Source organism: Varanus komodoensis, unplaced genomic scaffold (genome assembly GCF_004798865.1).
Source record: "Varanus komodoensis strain SLA01 unplaced genomic scaffold, ASM479886v1 scaffold8, whole genome shotgun sequence".
In the NCBI taxonomy this organism is placed as follows: Eukaryota; Metazoa; Chordata; class Lepidosauria; order Squamata; family Varanidae; genus Varanus; species Varanus komodoensis.
This window is the reverse complement of record NW_025336481.1, coordinates 18,172,556-18,177,840: the sequence shown is the minus strand read 5'-3', so window position 1 is coordinate 18,177,840 and position 5,285 is coordinate 18,172,556.

Sequence of the window (5,285 nt, the reverse complement as noted above, 5' to 3'; positions counted from 1 at the left end):
TATCATGGGGCACTTTGTCAAAGGCCTTGCTGAAATCCAGGTATACCGCATCCACTGTATCCCCTCCATCTAGCCATCTCGAAACCTTGTCATAGAATTCCACAAGGTTTGTCTGGCAGGACCTGTTTTTGCGGAAGCCGTGTTGTGTGGCTGCCAGCCTCCCTTCCCTATCTAGCATCACTAGATCTCTCTCTATTATGAGCCTTTCCATTGTTTTTCCTACAATGGACATAAGGCTAACCAGTCTATCATTCCCCATGTCCCTTCTACTTGTCTGTACATCATTCCTTTCCCATTTTGGTTAGTTCTCTTAAACCTATTTTCAATCTGTTTTACTTTAACCTGTCTCAAACGTCTATTAGCAGGACACCACCTTGTCCAGTGGAAGGTAAAGGTAGGAAAAACTAAGCAGAACACTCAAATGGTGTTAACTCCTATCAGTCAAACCCTAGAAAATCTTGCTGATTCTTAAATTTGACAAAAGTATTTGTACCCCTGATAATCTGCAGTCTGTGAAGGATTTGGGTGCACACTCAACACTCAAAATTATGCCATACCAGTTAGGTGAACACTCAGTGGAATATATTGTGGCACTCTAAAACAGCAGCATAAATTGGCTTGGGGAATGTACCATATGGTGCTACAGGTATAGTAAAGAAGAAGCTTTTATGGTGTGGGGAAATGCAGCTGAATTATGCAGACTAGACGAGTGGAAACATCACCTCAGATATGTTTATGAATAAATTACTGTCCAAATTTAAAGCAGTGGGGGTCTGTCTACTAGGTTCACTGCTATTCAGTACTTTAATGTATTACTTAAATTAACAAGTTGGATGCATCACATTAGCAGAGAAAACAAAATGATATATAAAATTGTCTTACACAGAAAGATCCTGTTGGTCTTTCTAGTCCACACTATCTATTTCAGGAATACCAAACATAAGACTCTGGGACATTATCAGGCTTTTAATTTCCCAAAATCTTCTAGCAGCATCTTTAACATGCTTCACACAATTATTTTCAGAACAAAGATGTTTCAAAAGGCAGAATGGCTGGCTGGCTGGCTTAGAAGTAGATCCACAGTGAAGACTGCTACAGAAATCATCTTGTGCATGTTTGTACAAACTCAGTGTGCCTCACAACAGGAAGGTGAAACAAACAGACATTAGAAGGTAAAAAGTGACAGTGGTTTCTCTTTAAAAGTGTTCTTTCTCCTCTGACCCCATAGATATTTTTCCTGCCTTGCATGAACTCCAGGAAGTGAAGCACTTATAATATGTGATGCATATTGGAAAGGGGAGTTTGAAGAATGAAAACCAAATTAAGGTGGATTTAACTTCTAACAATTTAGGTTAAACCTAGGTTAAACTCAGGTTATGGAACACGCTCCCTGGAGAGGTGCACCTGGCGCTGGGTCTACATTCTTTTCGGCAGCAGTTAAAATCTTTTTATTTAATGGCTATTTTAAAAATTAATTTTATCGTTAACAGTCGCTTGTTTTTTGTTTTTGTTTTTATATAATTTACTGTATTTCTTGCTGTTTTTTTTAATACTACGTTTGTAAGCTGTCCCAAGATGCCGAGGCGTGTGGTGACGGCATATAAAAGTTTTAAATAAATAAAAAAATAGATATAAATAGATATAATTATAATAGCTCCCCAGCTGCAGTCTGTATTCCCAGTTCAAGCATTTGTTCCTAATCAGTGTGGGCTGATCTCTGAGCTAACAAACCTAGTTGGACTCCTAACAATTAGTCTTTTGGCTTGTCAGTCTATACAAAATGGTTCCATTTGAGGTCTGTGCTGAATCCCAGCTCTCTCTGAACCCTGCCAATGTTCATAACTTGAAGGAACCTCTAAGAGATAATTTTTGTTGGGGGTGTTGTATAGAGAATCCTGCTGTTGCTCAAAGTTGGCCTTGAAGGCTCATTCCATTCTGTGATTTTTCAGTAATCTCCCTTTTCCAAAGGTTGAACACAACCACATCATCTCATTAATATATACCAGTTTGACATCTAATGACATCAGGTTGCCCTTCAGTTTCCAGTGAGACCTTAAAAATAATTTAGACCTTGATGTTGTTTCTGTAGATTGCAATTAGCTTTACATTCCACAGCACTGCTCTTCAAGTAGTTCTGTTCCTACCAAGATGGTAGGTCTCTCAAGGCTGTGCTGAACGAGTCCTGCAAAGGTTTGATCTGAAACAGGCATGCGGCAACATGTAGGCTGCTTGCACCCCACATAGCCTATTTTTAGCCCCCACTGTTTCTCATGGTGACCAACTAAGTGATGAGTTTGCTTGCAAGTAAGGCAGGTAGGGAACAAGTGTCTTGTTTGGAAGCAAAATTACTCATTTTTCCAGTGCAGCAATTTTGGCAGGAAATTTGTTGGTAGCAGAGGAAAGGATAGGCCAGCACCCCTCCAATGAATTTCAGAGGGGGACAACATCGGAAGGCTACAAATTGAAGATAAGATCTGAAAAAAAAAAACTGCATGCAAGTAAAACGTCATGGATGAGGTAGAGGAACTGCACAATAAAACCTCATCTGAAAACACCCTTATAGAGAATATGAACTAACCACTTAGCCGCTTGTTGATTACCTTCAGGCTAGACTATTGTAATTCACTGTACATGGGGTGGGGCTGCCTTTGAAAATTGTTTGGAAGTTTCAGTTGAGCCAAAATGGAGCAACCAGTCTATCTGGCACCCACAAGTTGAAATATTTTACCTCCAATCCTTTGCCAGCACCACTGGCTATCTATTTGTTTCCAGGAGCAATTCAAAGAGCAGGTTTTAGCCTTTAAGAATGCACTCCTATGGCTACTAGATGCTGCTGGTCTGGCCAGCCATAGGAAAAGCCTTCCATGGTTGCTGCAGGAAATCCTCCTGTGGAGGCCCCCCACACCCTTTGGCGATGGTTCTTTCTACCCTGGCTGAGGTTCCATCCTTAGAAGAGGCATTGGGGATGTTGTGGGGGGAGGTCAAGGTACTGTCAATTTCTGTTAAATCCAGGTGGTGCATCAGCCCCTTCTTGTGAAGAGGAGAAAGCATTTAGATGGATGAAATCAGCTGTCTACATATTTTTGAGGGCAGCAGGGCACAGAAGCAACCCTCACCCCTGTGCCTCTCCTGAACTCATTTGGTTGCCTGTAACAATCTAAGTTTGGAAGTTTACAGCAACCACATAGGACTGCATTGTAAATCTCTGTATCTTCTAGGAAACATTTTTTCCTTAGATGCCACCTACTTTCCAGTAAGCTTATGGGGCTGTTAAAGTCAGCCTCAGAGTTCCTACTCTTGATAATTAACTGGATAAGCACAGGAGACAAGATCTTCTTTGTGTTGATGCCAGAGGTCTCAAATACCCTCCATCAGGCTGCCTGCTTTGAGCCATCTTTGTCAGAAACAGAAGACATTCTTACTTAGGCTGTCTTAAGTGCACAACCTATGGAATGCGCTTCCCAGAGAGGTCTGCCTGACGCTGTCCTTATTTGTTTTTCCAAAAAGGCCAAGACCTTTTTATTTAAACGCTATTTTAACTGTTAATGGTTTATTTGTTGGTTTAAATTGACCAGGCTGGATCCACCATTTTATTTTATTTTTTGTATTTTATTTTATTTATTTGATGAATTTTTTGTATTTTATATGGGATTTTAATGATTGTAAGCCGCCTCAAGGCTCATGCGATGGGGTGGCCTGTAAGTTGTTTAAATAAATAAATAAATTCAGATACTGATGCTGCTTGCTTTCACTATGACTTTATGATAATTTGTACTGTGTAATGTGCAAATTAAATGAATTAATGTATAATTTGTTCTATGCTGATGTTTTTAGTTGCTTATTTTATAGTTATTACATTTTAGCTATGTTGCTAGCTCCTATGCACACCAACAGAAAAGAAGAGACAAACAGATCAACAGATTAAATCCAGATCTCAGGCCTGGGAACCAAATCTAGCCGAGATTGCAACCTTCCCTTCCCCAAACCACCCCTTCTTGGTTTCACCACGTTTGTGCAGGTCCCCTGACATACTGAAGGTTGAAAGATCTTTCCTTCAGGTTTAGTGCCAACAGTAAGTGCTTTAAGCTAAATCAAACTGGTATGTTTTGTGATTTTGGCTGCACCCCTTTTCTGTTTGGTCTATCACTGAAATCCAGATAAATGGAATTTGGCCCTGAAGCTGACAGCGAGTGGTTCAATGCCCCTAGGTTAGATAAACAGACATATTAGACAGACGTAGCTGAGGTGCCAAGTCGGACTTGCCTCTTTATGCAAATAGCAGCTTCAGAGAGGCATATTTCTATTGGACCTTTTCTTAAAACCAGTATGTTAATTGAATTTGCACAATCAACTCCATGTGAAGTTTAGCCCTTAGCCAGCTAGGCAATTTCTTTTGACAACATCCTTGAAGCACACAATAAATACTCTTCTTTAACTCCCTGCCTTCCCACACTGGCATTCCATGATTCACAACCACTTCTATACTCCTGATATATTTGAGCAGAACAGCTTTAAAAAAAACTATTTGCCAGACCAGATTTTAAAAATTAATATTCTGAGTATGGGCAGAATATTAATTTTTTACCTTATACATGTAAACCATAGCATCAGGATGCTACTAGAATAAAATGGTGTTTGCTTATGTTTCCATGCTTACATGGGAACAAGCACTTTTTCTGACAAAAGGGGAAGCGTCTTGAGTATCAGTAACCATGTACTTGCCTAGTGTCTATCCCCTAACGTGCCCTTGAAGGAAGGGAAGGATGCCGCAGCAAGCAGTGTCAGCCGCCACATGCCTGTGCCAGCCCACGTGGTGACACCATGCCTGTGTTGCCTCTTCCCCCGTCGTCTGTTGTGGTGTCTGGGCTGGGCTATGGGGCTCTAAACTTGGTCCCAAGATTCAGCCTCATCTGTGCCAGTGCTTTGGAGCATAAGAGGAGCCAGTCTGGATCAGACCAAGGGTCCACCTAGTCCTGACTTCTGTCCCCACAGTGGCCAACCAGCTGTCCTCAGGTCCCACAAACAGTATATGAGGGCTGCAGTACCCTCCTGCCTAGGTTCCCAGCACCTGGTATCCACAGGCAGCGTGTCTCTGACCCTGGAGGTGGCATATAGTCATTGAGAGCCTTATTCCCCATTAATTTGTCCAATTCCCCTTTAAAGCCATATAATTTATCCATCATTACATCTTGTAGTAGCAAATACCACAGTTTAACTATGCACTGTGTAAAGAAGTATTTGTGTTGACTCTCTTAATGAGATGACCCCACGTTTCAGAACTATGA